Raw genomic sequence first — 26,740 nt, 5'->3', positions numbered from 1 at the left:
ACAATTGTAAGTAATAAACTACACTGGTTCTAACCCAAACCGGCCTTCACCTATTGTAATACATGTACAGCATGTGAACATATCATGACCTTAAAAGATTTTTAGACTAGTGGAGGGGAACTCTTCCAGGTGAATCGTCAGTTGAGTTGAAAAACTGAGTCTGTAGATTACATCCTCTTTTATCCATGTCCCAAACTGTACATTGGTAGTACAGTACTCATAGTACACTAACATATGTTACAGCATCTCCAAGCCATTAAAAAAACAGATGATGCTTAGCCTACAACCCAACATATTGAAACAGTCCGTGAGGCACACCTAATGAAATATCGTAAGGTAGACTTCATTGCAAAATCCTTTAGAGGAGCCGAAAGGCAAATAGAAATAAGAAAACTAAATTCAAAACACATCTTAAGGTTCAATACAAAGAAGCCAAGGAGCATTAATATGAATGAGGAGTTGTACACCCACTTGTGATACTGTTTATTCATGCCATGCTGTTTTTAGTTTAATGCACTTTCAAAAAAATATGAATTCTGAGTCATGTTTTGTTTTTTATACTTACAGGAACACAGCGGGGAAACATATAGACAACCTTAAGTTACAATGTTTTGGCAGTCAGACTTAGGCCCATATTTATACTTTTTGAAGCAAACCTGCGCCAGCGTAGGTTTGCGTCAAAAAGTTTAACGCCGGCTACCGCCATTCCAACGCGCCAGCTGGGCATCATATTTAAGGAATGACGGTAGCCGCAACTGCGGCCTGGGTAGCGTCGAAATAAATGACTCTGACCCGGCAACGGAGGTGTAGGGAAGACTGGGGGTTGTGCGTTAAAGAATTCTGCAAGTCAGGTTAGAGTTAAAAAAAAAAATTTACTCTAACCTGAAGATCGTCATTTTTTAACGCACAACCCCCATGGAAATAACTCTTGTCTTAACAAAAACAGGAGTCATGCCCCACTGCCCAATGGCCATGCCTAGGGGACTTCTGTCCCCTGAGCATGGCCATTAGGCACATTACCATGTAGGGGGGCCCAAGTTTGTCCCCCCTATGCCACTTACAAAACAAAAAATCTTACCTGCACTCGCCATGGATGGGTTCCCCTATCCATGGCTGTCCTCCAGGGGTGTGCTAAGGTGGCAAGGGGTGTCCCTGGGTGCAGGGAAGGGCACCTGTGGACTGCTTCCGTGGTCTCCCACCATGGAAAAGAGCTCACAGGTCCCTTTACGCCTGACCTGATCCAGGCGTTAATTTTTTACACAATTCGGGATTTATTATATTTTCCTGCTCCGCCTCCCAGCCATGCACCATTTTTGCCCAGTTGGATAAATATGGCGCATGAGTGTTTCAGTCATTTTTTTTACGGGAACGCCTACCTTGCGTGTCATTACCGCAAGGCGGTTTCACACATCCAGAAAATGACGCACACTGAGGAATTTTGACATTCACGGGGTCAGGCGTCAAAGTATTATTATGGTCTTAGTTTTGTGCCAAATTTGCATTAAAAAATGCAGAAAATCCAGCGCAAGCAGAGTATAAATATGCCCCTAAGTCTTTGGAAGGAGAGCACCCAGCATAACCATTCTCATTTCTATCACAGATTATTGCTATATTTGTTTAAATAAGTTTATTATTCTGTTTTGGCATCAAGTGATTATTTAAGGATAGAAAATATGCTCACGAGAGGTCTTTTTTGTCATTATCACAAACATCGTACGTACGGAACCAGAGTTGGCACTAACATTACTTTGTAACTCTTGTTTATTTTAAAAATCTTTGACAAAAAAAAAAAGATATAGAGCCATCAAGTCCAAGCTTTTCTTTTTGGAGAAATAAACTCTATTTCCCAGAACAACTATTTCTCAGTATGTGACAAAATGATTTATTGTCCTTCAAAATCAGGTTTTCCTATTTCTCACAATGCTTGTTTGGAGCCATATATCACAATGTGACTTTATTCAAATGCACATTTACTTTTACAGCACAATGATATATTCTAATTTAAAGGGCCATCTATCACTGTCTCATACAGTGCATGCAACGAGTGCCCAGTAAATATCAGGGGCAGTATTATACTGTCATGCCATATGTGCCCATCACTATGCTAAGGTCAGTATTTTATTAGCAGAAGGCACCATTTTGCCATAAATAGCCATAGTAAGGCAAGAATAGCAACCAGTATACCAGCCTCAGAAATGTTCCAGTCGCCACATTATGTCTGGAGTTCCCCCAATGTGACAACAAATACCACCATTCTGTGAGAGAGTGTGGCGTAACAGCCTGAGCTGCAAACCTGGTTTCAGTCTTAACGTTATCCCAACATCCTATGGCCAATTTACTTAATCTCCCCCTGCCTACAAGTCAGCACATTGAGACCCTCGTGGGTAATTTGCAGCACTTTGGGCACTCAGTTGAAAGGAGGAAGGGCAAGCCTTGTAACCAAGTACCCCAGTGCTGGACGTGGTAGTCAGGATCCTTGAGGAGCCTGACTTGCAGGTCCTTTGTAATCTCTTGCCATGCTGCTGGACTGGACTGCTGAGGGCTACATCAGCTAGGCTTGTGGCTGTTGCTACTGGACTCGATCTGCTGCTTAACTGGTGCAGAGACTCTGCTTGGGGTTACTAGCATCTGTCAGCACCAGGTTCCAGATGTGGGTGGGACTGGTGTCTTCACAAGCTTCAGAATCAGGGGCCCTGCTGGGCGCTGATTCGTCCCGCAGCAGTGTAGCTGGCATCTCACTGCATTAGTTGCAGAACCACCATCCCGCACTCTGCAACACACTTTCGGGCACATGGCTCAGGCAGTGTGAGGTTGTGTTGCTGTGTGTCTCTGGCAGTGTGAGGTTGAGTTTGTGTGTGTTTGTGCGACCTTGCTTAGGGCCCGGCTCAGGCAGTGGGAGCTTCTATTGTTGTGTGCTCTGGCAGTCTGAGGTTGTGTTTCTGTGTGTCTGTGTGAGCTTGCACGGGGCCCGGCTCAGGCAGTGTGAGGTTGTGTTTAGTGTTTCTGTGTGAGCTTGCATGGTTTATGCTCATGCACTGCGAGGCTGTATTGCTGCGTGTCTCTAGCAGTGTAAGGTTGTGTTTGTGTATCTGTGTGAGCTTGCATGGGACACCCACGTCCTGCATGTCACATGACACTGGCACCTTCACAGCCCTGTTTATACTGCACACACACAGATCCGATTTCGTAAACATTCATTGCGAAATCTGCCCGACACGCCCTTGAGTATTTTCTGCTTGTGGTGCGCGCCCGCCCCGTCTCTTCTGCGGGTTTCACTACAGTGCGTCCTTTCCGCGGTACTCGTGGGCAGTGGCTGTCTGCGCCCCGGGCCGCTGTGGACGTGGGTCCCTGGAAGGCAGGAGCTCCGGGGTGACTTCTGCGTCGGTGCGACCCCCGCGTGCCTGGAATCCTATAGGAATTCCCGGAGTATTCCCGGGAAGCTGCGCCACTTACACGTCTCACGCACACTCCACGGGGTATTTTCACACTCACAAGTGACAGGCACATCGCTTTGCACAGGCTCGTGAATGTTTTGTTTCTCCAAGGGGGGAGCATTTTTGCCCTGGAGAAACTGCTTCCTCTGCACCCCAGTACTCATTTTAAGGAATTTTCTACTCCTTTTTACCCTGGATCCAAACTTTCTTCTACTCTTAACTGGAGTAAATCCCGTTCTTACCCCTCCAGAGTTTAACAGTACCCACAAACTTTAACGTTAATGGCGGTTCTGCTTTTGCATGTGTGCCCCCAACAACGGTGAGCAGGTTTATTCACACTGAGCACCCCGCAGGACTTGCAGCATTAGTCTGTAGAATCAGCAGCATTATTCTGCAGTACTTGCAGCAATGTCCTATAGGATCAGCAGTATTACTCTGCGGTCCTGGCAGATTTATACCGCAGTACTTGCTGCATTATTCTAAGGTATCAGCAGCATTATTCTCCAGTACTGACCGCATTAGTCTGCAGCACTAGCAGCATTATTCTTCAATATGAGCAGAATTATTCTGTAGTTCTGGCAGCATTATTCTGCTGTACAGTAGCATTACTCTGCAGTATCAGCAGCATTATTCAGAAGTACTTGCAGCATTAGTCTGCAGTACCAGCAGCATTATTCTGCTGTACCAGTAGCATTACTCTGCAGTATCAGCAGCATTATTCAGAAGTACTTGCAGCATTAGTCTGCAGTACCAGCAGCATTATTCTACTGTACCAGCAGCATTAATCTGCAGTATCAGCAGCATTATTCTGCAGTACCAGCAGCTTTAGTCTCCAGTACCAGCAGCATTATTCTACTGTACCAGCAGTATTAATCTGCAGTATCAGCAGCATTATTTTGCAGTACCAGCAGCTTTAGTCTCCAGTACCAGCAGCATTAGTCTGCAGTATCAGCAGCATTGTTCTGCAGTACTTGCAGCATTAGTCTGCAACACTTACAAAGATGAGTTGGTATCATACCTGTCCCTGGTAACACACACTCTCACTCACAGGGAATCAGTGCCCTCTGCCCTGCCCAGGACCGGCCTGTGCGCAGATCCCTCTCCACCATCAGTCACATGACTTCCCTGGCCTCTGCGGTGTCAGCCTGGCACTTCTCTGGCAGCCGGTGTGTTGGTAACATAGATGCCCTGGTGACAGCCCTTCACAGGGAACCAGTGCCCTCTACCCTGCCCAGGACTGTGTTTCTGAATAATACAGTTAAAAAAAACATTCCTTTTGTAACAATGTGTGACCTAGTTCTCCTAACACACACGCACTGAGCATACAACTCCTACCAGGACACTCGAATATTTAATTTGAGCCTTGCGTTTACCAATTTCTTTGCTTCAAATAGATTCTCTCTATATATGTGTATATTATACTACTTCTAGGGTCTCTCAGCCAGCTCTCTTCATTCACTGCTCTATTGGTGTGTTATTTACACTCTGTTTCCACCCACAGAAGCATACAGCAAGGAGCAATTCCACAGCTGAATTCAGCCACTGGCTAGCCTCACTCTGAGTGACGCCAGTCTGCCCTTTTCAAAGAACACATCCCTCAGAGAAGTTCTCTTCACCGAGGGCCTGCTATGCAAAGTGTACTTTGGAAGGCCAAAACATGTTTTTGGTTTTAGCTAATGCTTCTCACTTTTATGTTAGTTTAAGGCCTGCCGGATCATAATAAATAAAAGTTTTACAAAACAGTGGCAAAACAAAACGAGCACTGCCAAAGCCAAAAGGCTGTGAGACGACACCAGACCTGTTGGCTTTGTCATTGCCTTATTATTATGAAGTGGGAGACGGGGGAGTCCCACATACGCCCTTCTGAAGGGTGGTTTTGCACATTCCTTGGCACAGAGCCTGAGCCTCTCCTATAATTGCCTATGAAAAATGTGTTAACCTAGCTTGCCCTAAATGTCTCTTGCAGCCCTCAGACTGAATGGGGGATCCCCTGAATGATGAGTCCCCTATACTGCAGAGGCTGTGGGGGTCTGCATTACACTCAAACATGTAATTGCCATCTGCCCATGTGACTGTGTTCCCATCATTGCTTTCACAAGATTCTTTTGCGATCTGATGCCTTTTGGTATTATGGTGTGGTTTAAGTAAGCCTTACTTATTAGCGCCTTGAGACTCCCAGCCTTGAGACCCTCAGGGGTGAGTAGCCATGCTTTACAAATCCCTGATTGATTGACTGAAAACCAAATTTCTGCATTAATAAAACTGAGCTTTTCTTAGTCAACAGTATTTCGATAATATTTTTTAATTATAAAAAGTGTGTTTGCACATAACCACAGTCAGCATCAAAACTCGTGTGGGGAAGTCAATAAATAGTAACGCATGCAATTTTCACTCAGCCGTTGCCACATATTACCCAGTAGTGATCGCCGCTGGGTAGTTATAGTTGCTTATAACTTTCTCGCAATTTGACAAATCTTCACATAAATTTCCGAAAACCCCCCAAATCTTATCTCCTTCAGGTCCTTCCTGGAAAGTTTCAGGATGATCCATCAAGCGGAGGCCGAGAAAAAAAAAGGGGTGGGGGAGATCCCAAAACATGATTTCTCCATGAGCAAACACTTGCTTTTTGCTCCCAGGCAGGAACAAATAGTTGCTCCTGTTGTGTTAGCAGAGCTTCAATCTGTTTCCAAACTGCAGAAGCATACTTCAAGCCGGCTCCCGCCACCACCCAAGAGGGAGCTCTCCGCAGTCTCCCCAACATACATGAATGTGTGGGTGCCTCAGTAAGGCTCGAGGCACCCACCAAAAAAAAGTGGCCTGCTCCCAGCCCCTGGGGCTTCCCCAATACCCACAACAAATAAATGCTGTAAGTGGCCCAGGAACACCCACATAAAGACTCACAAATATTATAGGAGATGTAACAATGAATGCGCTGCCTGCGCTGATCTTTTATTCTTCACAGTCTCACTAAGGAACGTCCCATAATGCTCTTTGAGGGCTATTTTTTCATACTTGGTGATGCCCTGATCTGGGTTGGGCACAACTAGCATTTTATTCGTGTTGTGCGAGTCTGCAGGAAGTTCAGCAGCTAAGGAGTCTGTATAAGGTCCTCATGACTGTCAATGTGGCACACAGTAATTAAGGTGACTTCTAGGGAGTCTCTGGGAGGCCCGCTAGAGTGTCAATGAAGCACACAGGAAGTAGAGTGACCTCTAGGAAGTCTCTGGGAGGCCCTCACCCTGTCACTGAGGCACACAGGAAGTAAAGTGACCTCTAGGGAGTCTGTGGGAGGCTCTTCAGACTGCCACCAAAGCACACAGGAAATAGAGTGACCTCTAGGGAGTCTCTGGGAGGTCCTCAACCTGTCACTGAACACACAGGAAGTAAAGAGACATCAAGGCAGTCTGTGGGAGGCTCTTCAGACTGTCACTGAAGCACCCAGGAAGTAAAGTGACATCAAGGCAGTCTCTGAGAGGCTCTCATGACTGTCAACAAGCACACAGGAAGTAGAGTACCTCTAGGGAGTCTCTGGGAGGCCCTCAACCTGTCACTGAAGCACACAGTGTAGGACAGCAGTTCCCAACCTTTTGACTTCTGTGGACCCCCATTTTATTAATACTGGAGACCAGGGACCCCCAATGAATCATTATTGGAATCCGGGGACCACCACTGAGTCATTACTGATAGTTGGAACCTAATATTATTAAATTTTCTAAGTAGTCGCGGACCCCCCTGAGGAGGCTTCGTGGACCCCCAGGGGTCCCCGGCCCACAGGTTGGGAACCACTGGTGTAGGAGGCTGGCCTGGCTTATACTGGGTACCTTGTGGTACTTACACCTTGTGCCAGGTCCAGTTATCCCTTATTAGTAGAATAGAGGTGTTCTAGCAGCTTAGGCTGGTAAAGGTAGCTATAGCAGAGCAGCTTAGGCTGAACTAGGAGACATGTAAAGCTCCCACAATACCACTTATATCATATAGCACTATATGATAAGAAAACACAATACTCAGAGATACTAAAAATAAAGGTACTTTATTTTAGTGACAATATGCCAAAAGTATCTCAGAGGTTACACTCCCTTAGGAGGTAAGTAATATACACAAATTATATGCACACAAACCAAAAACAGGTAAGTAACAGTTAGAAAAGTAGTGCAAACAATGTAGAATCACAATAGAATGCAATAGGGAGAAATAGGCCTAGGGGCAACACAAACCATATACTCCAAAAGTGGAATGCAAACCACGAATGAACCCCAGGCCTAGTGTAGTGTGTAGAGGGTCACTGGGAGTGTAAGAAAACACTAAGGGTGTCCAAGATACCCCACTCCAAGACCCTGAAAAGTAGGAGTAAAGTTACCCTACTACCCCAGAAAGACAGTAAAGTCGGGATAGGGGATTCTGCAAGGACAACAACTGACTGCAAAGCACTGAAGACGGATTCCTGGACCTGAGAACCTGTAAAAGAAGGGGACCAAGTCCAAGAATCATGCAAATGTCCGGGGGGGGTTCAGGAGCCCACTAAACCCCGGATGAAGGTGAAAAAGGGCTGCTTCCGGGTGGAAGAAGCCGAAGATTCTGCAACAACAGAAGGTGCCAGGAACTTCTCCTTTGGTCAGAAGATGTCCCAGGACGTGCTGGAGGATGCAGAGTTGTTTCCACGCAGAAAGACCGCAAACAAGCCTTGCTAGCTGCAAGAGTCACGGTTGAGGATTTTGGGTGCTGCCAGGACCCAGGAAGGACCAGGAGGTCGCCCCTTGGAGGTGGAGACAGAGGGGGCGCTCAGCAACTCAGAGAGCCCACGCAGAAGCAGGCAGCACCCGCAGAAGCACCTGACCAGGCACTTAGAAGATCTGAGGACAGCGGTCGACTCAGAGTCACAAAGAAAGCTCCCACTATGTCGGAGTCCAAATCAGCTAGTTGAGCAATGCAGGACAGAGTGCTGGGGACCTGGGCTAGGCTGTGCACAAAGGAAGTCTTGCAAAAGTGCACAGAAGCCGGAGCAGTTGCAGATCACGCAGCACACAGGATTACTGTCTGGCATGGGGAGGCAAGGACTTACCTCCACCAAATTTGGACAGAAGGGCCACTGGACTGTGGGAGACACTTGGACCCAGCTCCTGTGTTCCAGGGACCACGCTCGTCAGGATGAGAGGAGACCCAGAGGACCGGTGATGCAGAAGTTTGGTGCCTGCGTTGTCAGGGGGAAGATTCCGTTGACCCACGGTAGATTTCTTCATGGCTTCCAGTGCAGGGTGAAGGCAGACAGCCCTCAGAGCATGCACCACCAGTAAACAGTCGAGAAATCCGACAGGATGACGCACTAAAATGTTGCTGGTAGTCTTCTTGCTACTTTGTTGCGGTTATGCAGGCGTCCTGGAGCAGTCAGCGGTCGATCCTTAGCAGAAGTCGAAGAGGGAAGTGAAGAGGAACTCTGGTGAGCTCTTGCATTCGTTATCTGAGGAATAGCCCACAGGAGAAACCGTAAATAGCCCACAGAGGAGGATTGGCTACTGAGAAAGGTAAGCACCTATCAGGAGGGGTCTCTGACCACTCAGAGCTGTCCATTGTGCCCTCACACCTCTGCATCCAAGATGGTAGAGGTCTGGGACACACTGGAGGAGTTCTGGGCACCTCCCCTGGGAGGTGCTGGTCATCGAAGTGGTCACTCCCCTTTCCTTTGTCCAGTTTCGTGCCAGAGCAGGGCTGGGGGATCCCTGAACCGGTGTAGACTGGCTTATGCAGAGAGGGCACCATCTGTACCCATCAAAGCATTTCCAGAGGCTGGGGGAGGCTACTCCTCCCCAGCCCTTCACACGTATTTCCAAAGGGAGAGGGTGTAACATCCTCTCTCAGAGGAAATCCTTTGTTCTGCCTTCCTAGGACCAGGCTTCCCAGGCCCCAGGGGGGCAGAAACCTGTCTGAGGGGTTGGCAGCAGCAGTAGCTGCAGTGGAGACCCCGGAAAGTTAGTTTGGCAGTAACCAGGCTCTGTGCTGGAGACCCAGGAATGCATGGATTTGTACCCCAAACACCAGAATGGTATTGGGATGACAATTCCATGATCCTAGACATGTTACATGGCCATGTCGGAGTTACCATGGTGACGCTACATATAGGTACTGACCTATATGTAGTGCACGCGTGTAATGGTGTCCCCGCACTCACAAAGTCCGGGGAATTTGCCCTGAACAATGTGGGGGAACCTTGGCTAGTGCCAGGGTGCCCACACACTAAGTAACTTTGCACCTAACCTTCACCAAGTGAGGGTTAGACATATAGGCGACTTATAGGTTATTTATGTGCAGTAAAAAAATGGCTGTGAAATAACGTGGACGTTATTTCACACAGGCTGCAGTGCCAGTCCTGTGTAAGAATTGTCTGAGCTCCCTATGGGTGGCAAAAGAAATGCTGCAGCCCAAAGGGATCTCCTGTAACCCCAATACCCTGGGTACCTAGGTACCGTATACTAGGGAATTATAAGGGTGTTCCAGTGTGCCAATGAGAATTGGTCAAATTAGTCCCTAGCCTGCAGTGACAATTTTAGAAAGCAGAGAGAGCATAGACACTGAGGTTCTTGTTAGCAGAGCCTCAGTGATACAGTTAGGCACCACACAGGGAACACCTATAGGCCACAAACTTATGAGCACTGGGGTCCTGGCTAGCAGGATCCCAGTGACACATATCAAACACACTGACAACCAAGGGTTTTCACTATGAGCACTGGGCTCTGGCTAGCAGGATCTCAGTGAGACAGTAAAACCACCCTGACATCTACTCACAAACAGGCCAAAAGTGGGAGTAACAAGGCTAAAAAAAAGGCTACCTTCCTACACACAGGAAGTAAAGAGACCTCTGTGGAGTCTCTGGGAGGCCCTCAACCTATCACTGAAGCTCACAGGAAGTAAAGTGACCTCTAGGGATTGTCTGGGAGGCTCTCATGACTGTCACTGAAGCACACAGGAAGTAGAGTGACCTCTAGGGAGTCTCTGGGAGGTCCTCAGCCTGTCACTGAAGCACACGGGAAGTAAAGTGACCTCTAGGGAGTCTCTGGGAGGCTCTCATTACTGTCACTGAAGCACACAGGAAGTAGAGTGACCTCTAGGGATTCTCTGGGAGGCTCTCATGACTGTCACTGAAGCACGCAGGAAGTAGAGTGACCTCTAGGGAGTCTCTGGGAGGCTCTCATGACTGTCACTGAAGCACGCAGGAAGTAGAGTGACCACTAGGGATTCTCTGGGAGGCTCTCATGACTGTCACTGAAGAACGCAGGAAGTAGAGTGGCCTCTAGGGAGTCTCTGGGAAGCTCTCATGACTGTCACTGAAGCACACAGGAAGTAGAGTGACATCTAGGGAGTCTCTGGGAGGCTCTCATGACTGTCACTGAAGCACACAGGAAGTAGAGTGACCTCTAGGGATTCTCTGGGAGGCTCTCATGACTGTCACTGAAGCACGCAGGAAGTAGAGTGACCTCTAGGGAGTCTCTGGGAGGATCTCATGACTGTCACTGAAGCACACAGGAAGTACAGTGACATCAAGGCAGTCTGTGGGAGGTCCTTCAGACTGTCACTGAAGCACACAGGAAGTAAAGTGGCCTCTAGGGAGTCTCTGGGAGGCCCTCAACCTGTCACTGAAGCACACAGGAAGTAAAGTGACCTCTATGGAGTCTCTGAGAGGCCCTCAATCTGTCACTGAAGCACACAGGAAGTAAAGTGACATCAAGGCAGTCTGTGGGAGGCCCTTCAGACTGTCACCAAAGCACACAGGAAGTAAAGTGACCTCTAGGGAGTCTCTGGGAGGCCCTCAACCTGTCACTGAAGAACACAGGAAGTAGAGTGACCTCTAGGGAGTCCCTGGGAGGATCTCATGACTGTCACTGAAGCACCCAGGAAGTACAGTGACATCAAGGCAGTCTGTGGGAGGCCCTTCAGACTGTCACTGAAGCACACAGGAAGTAAAGTGACCTCTAGGGAGTCTCTGGGAGGCCCTCAACCTGTCACTGGAGCACACAGGAAGTAAAGAGACCTCTAGGGAGTCTCTGGGAGGCCCTCAACCTGTCACTGAAGCACACATGAAGTAAGGAGACCTCTATGGAGTCTCCGGAAGACTCTCATGACTGTCACTGAGGAACATAGGAAGTAGAGTGACCTCTAGGGAGTCTCTGGGAGGCCCTCAACCTGTCGCTGAAGCACACAGGAAGTAAAGAGACCTCTATGGAGTCTCTGGGAGGCTCTCATGACTGTCACTGAGGCACTCAGAAGTATAGTGATTTCTATGGAATCCCTGTGAGGCCCTCAAGAGATCAAGTGGGTTGAAACCCTGGACTACTGTAGTTTTGCTTTGCTCCTGTGCCTGTCGACGTTTAGACCACGTACCAGTCTTTCTAGAGCCCCTCTGTTGGTGCAAAGCCATGGCTTTCCCTGGGAGATGCTCCTGTGTCCCGATGAGTTTGCATGAGGTGCCAGCAGGCCATGGGCTACATTGTGCAGTCTAAATACTGTTCTCATTCTTTCACCCTCTGAGTAGTGAGCGAACTGAGGTACACTGCTTCCTTCCTAGCAGATGGCTGCTTGGTTCCTGGTACCACCCCTGCACAAGGTGTCAGCAGTAATGGGCAGCCACCTCCAGCCCACATTGGTGCTCACACACCTCACACCTGCAGCCCTTTCCCTGTCTCTCTATGCCAGTCAGTAGTGTGTCTCTCTATGCCAGTCAGTGGTGTGTCTATCAGGGCATCCTGGCACAGGTGTGCCAGTCAGTAATCTACCTATCAGGGCACCTTGCCACAGGTGTGCCACTCAGTAATCTACCTATCAGGGCACCTTGCCACAGGTCTTCCAGTCAGTAATCAACTTATCAAGACACCTTGCCATGGTGTGCCAGTCAGTAGTGTGCCCATAATGGCACCTTGCCACATGTCCAATGCAGGGTCCACCGAAGGAGGGGGCACTTGGGGTCCGCTCACTCTCTTGCCCACGGAGTGGGTTTGAGAGGACAGCAAGGAGTGCCAGGGGGTGTGTCACTGCGCCCTGGTGGGTGTTATTACGGAATCATCCGCTGATTGGTTAACAGTCACGGAGCCTCCCGCTGATTGGTTAATAGTCTCAGAGCCACCTGCTGATTGGTTAGAAAACACAGTAAACAAACTCTTATTTGGGGAATGGAGTTTCACAACTCTCCGCCCGAGGAAGGGTGCCCAACTCTGCCCATACGCAGTAACACGTGTAACTGGAGGTGTGGTGAGGGGTCCGGCCTGCTGAGGGGCAGGTGGGGGTGCACCCTCCACCCACAAGATTTAAAGTGCCAGCAATCTCTGCAGGCACTTCAGACCGCTCGGAATTGAGAACAATACATATTTTGTGGTTAAAAAAAATGGGGGGAACATTTTAATGTTGAGCGATTCAAAGTCCCACTTTCGTACCAGGGTGCCCGACTTTCCAATCTCTCGCCCAGGACACACTGCGCGCATGGAGACGTCAGAAGCAGTGTCACCCTGTGGATGTGGGGATCCCCTGTACAGAGTAACCTGCACTTTTATTAGACGTGTTCTTCTAAATCAAGCCTGCGTGATTACCAATACTTCTAAATGAGGTTCACAGGGTCACGCAAAAACGTGAAAGATGTCTTGGGACCCCCAAAAATCCTAAAAAAGACACAGCATAGATGGCCAAAGTCAGAGGTAGTCAAGGAGAGATAGTGGTTTACACAGAAAAATAGACTAGTCAGAGGTCAAACAGAGAGAGGGTTCAATTTCCCCGGAGAGGGGAGGGGGGGGGGGGGGGGCCTGGGCACTTGCCCACCTTGCCCAGCCCTTGAAAGATCTCTGATCAGAAGGGGTATTTGAGGAGGAGTTATGCCCAGGCGTGAGGGGTTATGAGTCAAGTAACACATTTATGGGGGTTCAATATTTTAACCCCCACCCCAACTCATGCTATTTTAGTGGCTCGAAGTGGGGTAGACATTGGGTTTGTCCAGCCTGCTCCTGTTCATACTGCATCAAAGTGGTAATCCCTCAACCACCGCTTTGGAGTAGGGCCTTGACTGCTTCTGTTGAAACCACTAAGAATCAGGTTTGGAAAATGAACAACTCTGGTGTCCGAATGGAATTAGTTTTACGCTTAGAAACACCACTGGTAAATGTTGGTCTCAATCAGGCGTGCAGCCCAGTAATCATCTACAGAACCCGGTCCAGTGGGTACTTTTTACCAGTGGAAATAGGATACTTGACATCTAATTTCAGCTTTGCCCCTTTCACCTACCTCTGCTGGAAATCAACACTGCCAGGCATATTTATTCATCTTTCACACAACCTAGGGCGGGTACCACAGTTGCTGCACTGTGAGGGGTGAGAAGGGAGAGAGCAGAAATGCTCCGTATTTACAAAGATAAAAGGCATTTCTGCTGAGCATTTCTGCTCCCTCCTTGTGCTGGCAGACTCCGTGCTGCCTATCACCACCGCTGGCACACGTGCATCATAATGCAGTGGTACCTGCCTTACAAGCTGCATTGTTTCTGTGCAGGAAAGGACAACTTCCTGCACCAAAACAATCCTTAAAGGCATTTTTCTCTTTCTTTGTGTGATGAGGAATGCAACATGCAGAGAACGAGGAAGTAACGAGGAAAATGGAAGATATTTCTCTTTGTTACGCCTCAGCAGGGAAGGTGTAGCATTTTGTCGCGTTCCCAGGTTTACTAGCTTTAGTAAATCTGAGAATGCACCGCAACCAGTGGGTGGATGCGTGGGAACACCCATACTCCACCCAACGAACGCCTCCCCTGAAATAAGGCATAACGCAGTGCCTTGTGTTAGATTTCTTCACAAAGACATGTAAGGCAGCACAAATCACCCCTTGCATGGTTTTGTAAGTATCGTGTATTGTCTTTGCATCACCTTGCACGACGCAGGGACCACACAAGGTCTTGATAAATCCGGGACTCTATTTTAAAGCTGGACAGGGCTACAACATAATGACATTTACCTGGGAAAGTCGGCCCCTTGGCCCTGCCATCAGAAACACAGCCACTCCAGTCGTGGATTAGTGGACTAGTGGGAAACATGGTACCAAGAGACGCAGTATATCATTCTAGCCTCACATATGGCCACATTGTGTGCTCTTGGGCAATTGCTTTTTGTCTCTATTCCTTTGCACCATTTTTTACAAAATTGCTTACATTTAGACCCAGTGTAAAGGCTGATAGTAAGGTGTGGTTAAAATGCCCTCGATATTATTGGGGTAGAGGAGAAATGCCCAGTTTCGTTGTGTAGTCACAAAAATGGTGGTCGATGTAGCCTTTGTAGAAAGTAGCAGTGCACTGCGGTCTTGGATCTTTATTTTAACAAATTGTTTGATCCTGGACAAATCATTCTGTCCTCTCTGTGCTTCTGTCCACTGATCTGACACTATACCAGCACTTAGGAGCATGCTAAGTGGAAAAAGTAAACACCACAAGCATACTGCTTGGACAGGTGCCCTGCACTATTTTCATTCATGCATAGAGGGCTGTTTACAGGGAGGTGACAGGATTTGCCTTTCAATAGCTGAACATCCCCTTAAAGCTGCATTGTGCACACCCTTATGCTGCAGAACCTCCCTCCTAACCACAGATAGAGTGAGAGCTGCTCGTCCTTTGAGATCGTTATAAGTGGCTGGGAACCAAAATGCAGGGCGAGCATCCCGCAGGGCCTGTGTGCTTGCAGTGGGACAGGACAAACCTGCAACATGTAGGACGGCTGGCCGCCCTACTTCTTGGGTGGAAACATTTAGAAACAGACAGGGGAGAGGGAGATTTAAAAAAAAAAGAGAATATCTCAATTGACTAGCCTTTAATTGGTGCATTTTCTGGGCTAGAGAAAACTGGAATGAAGCCATTATGCACTTAAAAAGCTGTCAGTCTTCCACCTAAATCAAGAATGCTAGTATGTTTGTTCTGTTGTTAGCTTCCTTTTAGAATAAAACCCCCTCAGCCAGTTTAAATCTGAGTGAGAGGCTGACAGGGTTGGAGAAAGGGACATACAGGCCATTTACGCAGTCAGTCGACTGCCACTTTCAGACCAGTTCCCAGCTGGATGAATGAATGAATGAACAGAAGTAGTTATAAGGTGCATTGTTCACCAGCAGCAGCCTGGAGCTAAGACACTGCAGTACAAAAGAGAAAAGGATAAACAAGACAAATAGAGATCATAAACCACACTATATAGGCAGAGAGATTAGGAATGCAGGAAAGACTATGCAACAAAAACGTTTAAAACTTTCTTCAGAACATATTGTGGTCTTGGGTAGACTGTATGTGAGCAAGTAGCTGATGGCAAGCTTTAGGTGCTAACACAGCTCACTGTAGGTGTCAATATTCATCCTTACTACCGTCTCTGAATGTGTAGAGCTGCTGTGTGCATCTCCACCCTCCCATTTACCATGTCACCAAGCACTGGCCTCTTTCCGCACCTCTGCAAAGCTCAAGCTTATAGTGTGCCAGCTGGTGAAAGAGGCATTTTCCTTCAGGCTCCTATTCCACCCCACCCCAGAGGTTGGACCAGGGTGACGTAGGGTGGGGCCACTGTGGGTTGTAATAGTAGGAAGTGGAGGAGAACTGAGTGACAGAGGACCAGGCAGAGGAGAAAGACCAAGAGGAGAAGCAGGAGCACGACCTAGAGACCAGAGACACACAGTACCAGGCACAACAAGGGCATGAGCAGGACCAGGCGGAGGAGTGGGTGATTACCAATGGGGTAAGGGCTCTCAGGGTCACCCTTCCACTTTGGGCATTTTCAAGGAAGCAAACATCTTCACCCACACCAACCTTGGGCTCTGAGCACAGGTGTGTGTGGGGAGATGTGGGGAGTGCACTATGGTAAGCCTAGTTTCCTCCTACATCTAACATGAACATCTAGTTTAAGGAAGCTACTGAACCCACTATAAACCCAGAGACAGAAGTGTGGTAGGACAAAAGCAGAGTGCTTCAACAGCCTGAAAGTGAATACACAAGAATTATCTTGGGATCCTGGTCTTTCCCTTTCAAGTGTTCCCCAAGGGTTACAGGTAAATCCAGAGACAGGCATCTGACAGGACAAACATAGAGTCCTCCAGCAACCAGACAGTGGATATACATGCATTATCTTGGCATCCTGTTATCTCCCTTTTCATGTGTGCCCGAAATGTCATATATGAATCCAGCAGAACTGTCAAGCAGCAGTTGAAACTCCAGCAGGATTTGACATTAGTGTAAAAAAGGATGCCCACAGCCTCCTGCATAGTCAGTGGAGTTCAGAGGAGTCATCTCTGCCCATTCACGTTTGCCTCTTTGCTCCTGGGAGGCAACACCTATTCAAGGCACCTTACTGGCTGACAGAAGCTTATTAATTTCCAGGAACTTCAGGCTGGTTCTATAAGTTAAATTTTCTCAATATTTACTAAACTCTGAATTGAATTTCATTTTTAATAACTTTTAAAATAATTGTTATAATATATTTCTAACTAGTCCCATTCCCAAGATACAGTGTTAAGGTTTTAATCTGTATTCAGGTTTTCTACATAGGACAGCTAGGCCTAGCACTGTGAAAAATAGCTCTTGGGTCCTAGTCACTGTAAGGGTATGTTAACATCAGATTTCTACATGTCCTACTTTTAAATACCATGCACCCTGCCTTTTGACTACCGGCCTACATTAGGGTGACTTTACTAATATTTAAAAGAGAGGTTTTTGTAGGAAAATACCCTCTTTTTGACATGGTTGCCCCCGACTGTGTTCAATGGAATCCTGCTAACCAGGACCCCAGTGACCGTGGTCTCTCCCCCTAAATTTAGTTGCTTAGGACACAGAACACCCCATAATTAACATACTGGTGCCCCAATATCAGTGTGGTTCTTTCATGTGTGTAAGTGCTGTGTGACTACAGTAGTATTGCATCAGCTTTGCCTGTCTCCTAGATAGGTCTTGCCTGCTCATTCACAGCTACCTCTAGAGAGTCCTGGCTCCTGGACACGAACTACACCTCACTAATAGGGGATACCTGGACCTGGTATAAGGTGATAACACCAGGCCAGCTTCCTAATTTTTACCTTTAAAATGGGTTATTTTAACAGGTCAGATTGCAGTTTTTACACTGCTACAGTCAGGTTACATCGTAGGTCTGAAACCTTGTTTGCACTGCTACTGAAGTGGATGGAACAAGAGGGGATTCAGTCTACCAGTAGCGTTGAACTTTCAGATCCTGGTTACACTTTGTGCCATATGCTCGGGACCTATAGGCAAGTTAATTATACCAATTAGAAATATGCCAGTTCCACCACGTTTCAAGGAGTAGCACTGGCATGTTATTACTGTTAGCAAAGTGCACCAAGTTCTAAAGCCGGAACAAAACTAGGGGTGCAGCAGAAGCTGAGAAATCTGAGGTGATCACACAGAAAAGGCGGATTACCTACAAAGAGGTTCCGAACTGCTATGACCAGGACCACCAGGAGGAGTAGGACAAGCAGCAACCAGTCACGGGGTTAGAAAAGTGTAATGTAGATTTATATAGCACGGCTTATCACCCGTAAGGGTCTCAAGGTGCTGTGCATGGGCATGGGGAGATTAAGTGATTTGCCCAGAATCACAGACCGATGCGCCGATGCCGAGAATCGCACCCGGATCTCTAGCCCCCGAGGCTGTCGCTCTGACAGCTACACTACTTCCTCTCCAGGAAGAGAACTAGGGGAGTACGGGGGGAAAGGGCTGGGAGGGCTGCCAGGATCGCCAGGAGAAGTATGCTCTAAAGTAACTGATCCAAGGATAGGAACACAAACGACCAGGAGGACCAGGACCACCCGGACTACGACGGCCAGGAGAACAAATTATGGTAATTGGGCCCAGTGACCACAACAACAAATTCTCTTATAAAGAGTAATATTTGTTCTTCCAGTAAACTCGGCAATGAGAGAGTGATGCATGACATCCCCTGAGTCTTCGTGCTCTGCTCAAGCCATCCTACAAGTCACCGTTTAGAATCCACACACACCAGCCTTCTAGCAACCTCTTACATCATGCACTCCAGCCCTGCTTTCTACATGCATTCCCCCTCACACATAATCCACTTTTATCACTATTCCACAATTGCCACCACTGAGGCACATACCACACCAGAGCCAAGACCATCAGACAGACCAGGACCATTTCAAGATAAGGATTAAGGCCAATAGGAGGACCAAGATCACCTGAGCAAAGACCACCAGGAGGGTTGGGTGGGCAAGAAGCAGTGTGACTAGTAACACTCTCACCAGTAGGATCCAAAGACCCAGGACACGTCCAAGAGGAGCGAGGCAAAGAAGACTAGCAGGACCAGGATGGGGGAAGAGACAATGTAGACACCCTTGCTCTATACAGGAAGAGTGAGTTGTGTGAAGCATAGGTTTTGTGAAGGAAGGGTCCCTTCTAGTACACACACGAAGAGCCAGATGTATTAAGGGATTGCGCTGTCCTTGCTTCATGCTTGCCGCCAGGAGACACAAGGTCTTTAAATGGGATTTCCTAAGCCACGCACAGCCAGCTTGCCTTATGTTACTCTGTGGTTTACTAAGTCCAAGGTAACGCAAGGCAGCGCATTTCACTGCTTTCCGTCTTGCATTCCAAGGGATGAGTGTGAGCGTTCCCTCACATCCACCCATGGATTTTGGCTCGTTCCCATATTTACAGAGAGTTGTAAACCTGAGAATGCATCAAAATGGTTTATCTCTCAGACCCACAGGTAACAAGGAAAAATACCCTTTACTTCTCGTTATTTCTTTTTATATGTGTATTGCATTCTGCATCACACATAGAAAAAGGAAAATTCCTTTAAGGATTGTTTTGTGTAGGAATGTGCTCCTTCCTGCACAAAACCAATCCTGCTCATAATGCAGGCCCCTTGGGCAATGGTGCAGGGATGCCTGCATTGGTGATAAACCGCACACAGTGTGCCAGAGCAAGAAGGCAACAAAAGTGTACCATATCATTGTAAATATAGAGCATTTATGATGTCTATCTTTCATGCAACGCGGTGCATAGTTGCTTTGCTGCACTGGGTTGTGTGAAATGTTAGTCAATCTGCCCCACATTCTAATTTATTTTCCACTTTGCAAATGTGCTGCATTGTAAAGCACACATACAAAGTGGAAAAACAGAAGATACAAAAACATTTGTCTCGCTATTTCTGCCTCGAGGAGGTGCAAGATTTTGATGCAAATCTGTGCCTACAATTCTTTATAGATATGGATGTGTGCAGAACACATGCACAGGAATGCTCATTTGTTAAATTGGAATCCCCACCGGGCGCGCAACGCCCATTAGGCTAAAAGGGCTTCAGCCAACGCCATCGCATTCTTCAGCCCAGCCTAGAAAAAGGCTGCAACTGCTCCTTGAGGGGACAAATATGACCTCAATTAGGTCACCGGGCAACATGTGCAAGGGCTGGGGAAGATGGTGTATCCAACAGGGGAACAACAAAGGATGACCACAGTGGAGGATTCTTCTTTTCCCAGAATTCCTGCTGTCGCCGTAGCCCAGCATTCATGGCCTGCAAAACACATCCTCAACGCAGAGCACAATTTAAATGGTCAGTAGCGCCACCAAGATTAGTAAAGAAAGGAAGCACACTTACTTCAGCTGACTCTCAGAAGCCCACTTACCAACTGAGCACCCAAAGTTGGTAGCCTGATGGGAGGGGCTGCAAGTCTGACCTGCAGCGCTACACCTTTTAAGAAGCAACTGGCTCTGTCCACACTAGAGAACAACATCATCCAAAGTGCAGCATGAGCCTAAAAGTTGCTTTGTTGGGGTGAGAAACTGAATGAGGAGGTCAGGAGTGGAAGTAGGGAATAAAGGGGAATTAAGAACATTTGTGAGAGACAAGCAGTGCCAGGGGGCCTGAAGAGGGTCAGATGGTGAACCCCGTGCACTACAAGGCAGCAGAGAGGGAGCTGGGTGCCTTGAGGAAATGTGGTGCAATATGTCTAAATTTATGCAGATTGCTTTGTTACCCCAGGGCTGGCTTTAGCGCTGGTGGCGCCCTGTGTGACAGTCTTTTTTGGCGCCCCACCCCATGACCACCTCCTTGTATTCACTCACTACCACCCTGCAAATGTGCCCCTTATCTCTTCATACCCCCTTCTCAGATATATTAATTCGTTTTAAAAGCACCTATAAAGGCTGGCTTTACTAATCCACTCACTATCCACATAAAATATAGTTCTGTTCTTGCAACAAGCACATTAATCCTCTATGCTACTTTATGGCGAGTCACAGCTGCCGCTAGATGAAGCTCCCCATCTCTTTCCCTAGCAGGAACATTAATCACAAGAGGTATCTTGACATTTTAATTGTTTCCTGTAGGCTGGACGCACAAGGAACTTTTCAGCAGGTGCATAAATCGCAAGTTTCGTAAGTCATTGCTAAACACAGCGCCACCTGAGGTCAGCATCCCCAATCCAGGTCCACACCCGGTGCCATCGTACCTCTTGCACAGCCCCAAAGCCGGCACTGTGCTACCCTCTCTATTTCAGGCTCCCTTAGATGCTGCTCACCTTACCTAGCACATTACCCAACTGTGCTCTCTCTGGAGCTAACCGTGCTTTCCTGTGGGGAATCTAAATCATGTGTTTAGGAAAGTACCATCTTACTTGGCATGTTGCCCCCAATTTCTACCTGTATGTCAGTATGTTTTGCCTGCCTCACTGGGATCCTGCTGGTCAGGACCCCGGTGCTCATTAGTTTGTGGCCTAATGTGTGTATTGTCAGTAGTACTGTGTCACTGAAGTTCTGCTAACCAGAACTTCAGTGCTTACGCTTTCCCTGCTTCCAAATTAGTCACTATAGTTTAGTGACTTCATATTCCAATTCCAAATGGCACACTGGACCCCCCTTATAAGTCCCTAGTATATGGTGCCTAGTACACAGGGCATTGGGGTTCTAGGAGATCCTTATGGGCTGCAGCATTTCTTTTATCACCCATAAGGAGCTCAGACAAACCCTTTCACAGGACTGCCACTGCTGCCTGCTTGAAATAGTGCACACACTATTTCACAGCCATTTTCACTGCACTAAAGTAACTTATAAGTCACTCTTATGTCTAACCTTCATTTACTGAAGGCAAGGTGCAAAGTTACTAAGTGTGAGGGCACCCTTGCACTGGCAAAGATGCCCCCACGCTGTCCGAGTGCAGGGATACCATTACACATGCACTACATATAGGTCAATACCCATATGTAGCTTCACAATAGTACCTCTGAATATGGCCATGTAAGGTTTCTGGGATCATGGAGTTGTCCCCCCATTCGAGGTCTGGTATTGGGGGCCGGTTCCATGCATCCTAGAGCCACAGGCATGGACCCCCAGTCCCATCTCTCTGGGGCTTGCACTGCAGCTGCGGCTGCTGCCACCTCACAGACGGGGTTCTGCCCTCCTGTGCTCTGAGCGGCTCAGTCGCGGGAGGGCAGAGCAGGGCATTTTCTTTGGGAGGAGGGTGTTTCACCCTCCCCCTTTGGAGACAGGTGTTGCTGGCTTGGGAGGGGTAGCCTCTCAGAGCCTCTGGAGATGCTTTGAGGGGTCCGGTTGGTGCCCTCCTTGCATGGGCCGGCCTGCACCAGTTCAGGGACCCCCGTCCCTGTTCTGGCACGAAACTGGACAAAGGAAAGGGGAGTGACCACTCCCCTGTCAATCACCACCCCACTGGTGGTGCCCAGAGTTCCTCCAGTGTGTCCCTGGCATTAGCCATCTTGTTTTCCAAGGTGTGGGGACACTCTGGAGACCTCTGGGTGGCCAGTGGCAGCAGGTAGCGTCGGAGGCCCCTCCTAATGGGTGCATGCCTGGTTGGGTGGCCGGTCCCCCTCTAGGGCATATTTGGGACCTCTCCTGTGGGTTCCTCTTCAGATTCAGCTTGCAAGTTTCCACCAGGAATCCTCTGCAACTCCTGCTTCATTCTCTGACTGTCAGATCAACTGCAGACTGCTCCAGGAACCGCTGTAACTGCAACAAAGTATCCAGAAAGGTTACTGTGACTCTGTAACCTCAGCTTCAGCCAGCAACTCTGGGGACTCCCCGTCTTTACCCTGCACCAGAAGGACAGAAGAAATCTGTGGAGTGACAGAGTCAATTCCCTGCTCCAGCAGGCACCTTCTAAGACGACTACGGTTCTCTGGGACTCCTCTCCTGGCGACAAGCGTGCTCCCTGGAACACACGTGGTGGACCCCTTCAACACAGACTGTCCTAAGTTCCAGCTGTCCAAATTTGGAGGAGGTAAGAGCTTGCCTTCCCCATTTGTGACAGTACCCCTATGCACGCGTCATCTTCACCTCCTAAGGCCTCTGTGCACTATTTGCAAGAATCCTTGGTGCACAGCCTGGCCCAGGTCCCCAGCACTCTATCCTGCGACCCTCAACTCACTGAGTTGTTCTCCAACGGGATGGGACCTTCTTTTGTATTGCTGCAGCAACTGCAGTTTGCACCTTCTTTGTCCCCGTGTCCTGGGACCTCCGTGGGTGCTGCCTGGTCATCTGTGGGACCCTCCAGTGTTGGGAGCCCCCTCTGCCTCCTCAGCCCGAGATGAGGCTCCCAGGTCCTTCCTGGGTCCAGGCTGCGCCATTTTGACGCAATCTGCGACATTGCTTGAACCAAGCCTTGTTGGACGACTCCAGTGCTGCAACTTGCCTGCATCCAACATCTCTACGTGGGACACCCTTTACATCGCGCAAGAAACTGCATCCATCTTCTTTGGTGCTTTTCTGCAGACTTCTTCCAACCGGAGAATCCTCTTTTGCACCATCTTCTAGGTTGGCAGGGGCTCCTATCCGTCCTGGAATCTTCTGCAATTCTGGACTTGGTCTCCTCTCTTTACAGGTCTTCAGGTCCATGAATCCACCATTTGTTGCTTGCAGTCTTGCTTGGTTCTTGCAGTAACTCTAATCACGACTTGTAGTGTGTCCTGAGGAAACTTGCAGTAATTTACTCCTACTTTCCTGGGCTCTGGGTGGGGTATTTTACTCGTCTTTGTGATTTTCTTACACTCCCAGCGACCCTCTACACACTACACTTGCCTAGGGGGGAATTTGTGATTTGCATTCCACTTTCTTAGTATATGGTTTGTGTTGCCCCTAGGCCTATTTCTTCCTATTGAATTCTATGGTATTTTCTATTGTTTGCACTATCCTATGACTGTTTACTTACCTGATTTTGGTGTCTAGTGTATATATTGTGTATAATACTTACCTCCAGAAGGAGTATTGCCTATACGATGTTTTTGACCCTGTGTCACTAAAATAAAGTACCTTTAGTTTTGGTAACACTGAGTATTGTATTTTATTGTGTATACGTACTGTGTAACTGTAGTGGTATTGCAGGAGCTTTGCATGTCTCCTAGTTCAGCCTAAGCTGCTCTGCTACAGCTACCGCTATCAGCCTAAGCTGCTAGAACACTAGTACATTTCACTAATAAGGGATAACTGGACCTGGTATAAGGTGCAGGTACCCACGACAAGCCAGGCCAGCCTCCTACATTATGTGCTACCTTGTTATTCGATACCAGACATTACTGTGCAAGTTGCTCAAACCTGGCAACAAAATCAAAATACCAGGCCAAGATGTGGGTGGAGGGACACAGGACAGGCAGGAGACAAAGGAACGGTGTGGTCCAGAGAGCATGGAATGGTTGGAGGCAAGGGCGGGGTGAAGGCAAGGGAAGGTTGGGGGAGTAGACCGGTGAAGACAGTGGCTCTGTGGAGTGACCAGAACCTGTGGAGAAACCAGAGTTAAGGATTGATTAGACTGATATGCTAAATACATTGGTGGAAAAACAGAGTCAAAGTGTGGGCTGAAGGAAGATGGGAGGGGTGTGAGTCATGGATTGCGATGTGTGGCGAGACACTGATTAGAGGAGAAACGGAGGATAATGGATACTCTGGTGTTGAGATCCAGACAAAGGGATACTTTTGGATACAAGATCAAACTATGGATGGAGAGACTGGCAAAAAATGGAAAGTGAGGATGAATGGTTGACAAGGTGAATGGATAGATGGGTAAGAAAGAACAAGGGATGAGAGAAGAGACAAGTGATACACAAGGAACATTGCTAAGGATTAATAGCAAGTGGAGAAGTAGAAGAAAAGAGGAACACAGTCCAGAGATGGGTGGAGAGACAGAGCCAATGGATTGAAAGAGGAGGACAGTGCTAATGGGTAGAGAGTTGCAAGACTAAAATAACATAAAATAAATGGAACCACATTTAGAGTGTGAAAAGAACATGTTAGATTTCTGTTAATCACATCCTTTATTTCACAAATAAAAGCCTAATTACAATTGGGAAGGGCTCAGAATAACCACAAATGTGTCCTCCTTGTTAGACACATGGGAGGAACAGTGACAGTTTTGTGATACAAAGCCCACTCCATGAAAGCTAAACTGTGTGAAAGAGGGTGACCGCTGGACAAACAGGATAAAGTGGATAATATGCCAAAGATATAGGTAGAAAATCAGAGCAACCAGAGTACAGGGGACAGCCAGCTGGGAGCATTTAGGAGATCAGCAGCATTGTAAGGGGAGCAGAAACATAAGGGTTCCACTTGGAAAGGACAGTATTTGGCAAGATAGCAGAGGGCCTAAGACTCTGAGCAAGTGGGTCATCCTGGTAAGAAGAGCGAGGGATGTGGAAGCATCCTGCCAAATAGCCCAAAGGAGAGAGGGCAGCAGCACCCTGAGAGTCACATCTTGTGCAACAGTGTAATGGGGACTATTCCTAGGATGAAGAGCAAGTGTCAGAGAGTTGCTTCCAGGGATGTGCTTCATAAGGAGGGGCAGTAGCCTGAGGGAAAGCAGCACACAAAAGAAGAAGCCCGAACAACACTCAGAGAGAGGAGATCGCACCCTGATCTATAGCACGGGAGAGGGCTGTGGGCACAGAGCAGTACCCTAAGCAGGACGTCTGAGCAATACCCTGAGAAGGGCATCACAGGAAGTCTGCAGCAACATTTCACAGGTACAGTAGTGCATTGAGGGGACTATCAGTGTTTTGGAGCAGCACACTTCCAGAAAGCTGCATCCAGAGAGGGGATTTGATTGCATCCCAAGAGAGAGCAGCACATTCACAAGAAAGACAGAACAGTATAATGATGGGGGAGCGGACTGACGGGAGAGCAGCTTGAGAGGAGGAAGAAACAAGGTGGTATCCTAAGAGAGGGCAGTATCACAAAGAGACGTAAGAACCAGCGCGAGGGGATCACAGGGAAGGGGCAGTGACTGAGAAATAACACCAGAAAGGGTAGCGATGCCCTTAGAAAGCAGTACTAGAAGTAAGAGCAGAGTGGGAGCTGCACCCCGACAGAAGGTGTGTTTTCGCAAGGGACTGTGGGGAATCCAGAGGAGAGAACATCACCTCGCGGGAGGGAGTATCCAGAAAGATAGTAGCACACTCCGAATGACACCCTAATGAGGAGGCAGATGTAGCAGCCGGAGAGTGGGCAATCACACTTACTAGAGGTCAATGTTCTAAGAGAGAGAGAGTCACCTACCATGAGTGTGACAGGAAAGCAGTTTCTGCCAAGAGAGCAGCACCCCAATGGAGGAAACTCCCGGATTTATTGAGCACCAGTGAGAGAGAGTTTGAAAACAGCACACTGAGAGGGATGCACTGTGAGAGGAGAAAGTGTGGGTAGCATACTGGAGAATTGGGACCCTTTAGGAGAGCGGAAGGGATTGGCATACCTTGGAGACATAATAGTACCCCCGCAACAGAGAAGCAGTACCTTTGTGAGCAAATAGGCGGGCAACACCCTGAGGGGAAATTCTTTAAATAATATATAGACTAGGTCACTGGAAAAGGTATAATGGAGGCCTTAGATCTTACCTTTGTATTACGAACATTTCGGACAAAATGCAGTAGGCCTGACTTAATTACTGTGAAAATGATATGTTAAAGCTCTCTAAGGATGGGTGGAGGAAGGATGGATTGTGATTACACTTTGTTAAAGTGCTGATAGATGTACTGCGTTACATGGATTCTTCCAGATTACTGTAGCAGGCACAGGTTCTGGTGTTGGCTGCCCCCTTTGACAAACACTACAAGTAGATTTATTCTTTAATGACCCTTATTAAACCTCGCAGGAGGGGGTTTGATATTGTTTTGTGAGTATTTATAATTTTCTGACTTTATGTCTGAGGGTTGCATTTTGAGAACCTTTATGCAGAATTCAGTAGGCTTGAGTAAATTATGTTGGCAAGCTGGTGATAAAGGCTATAGGCCTGATTGGTTCATTGGGAACATTTATGTCAGACGCCACAATATTGATTTGGTGATTTGAAAAGTTATCACAA

This window comes from Pleurodeles waltl, chromosome 12 (genome assembly GCF_031143425.1).
Source record: "Pleurodeles waltl isolate 20211129_DDA chromosome 12, aPleWal1.hap1.20221129, whole genome shotgun sequence".
NCBI lineage: Eukaryota > Metazoa > Chordata > Amphibia > Caudata > Salamandridae > Pleurodeles > Pleurodeles waltl.
Note: the sequence above shows the minus strand (reverse complement) of the source record.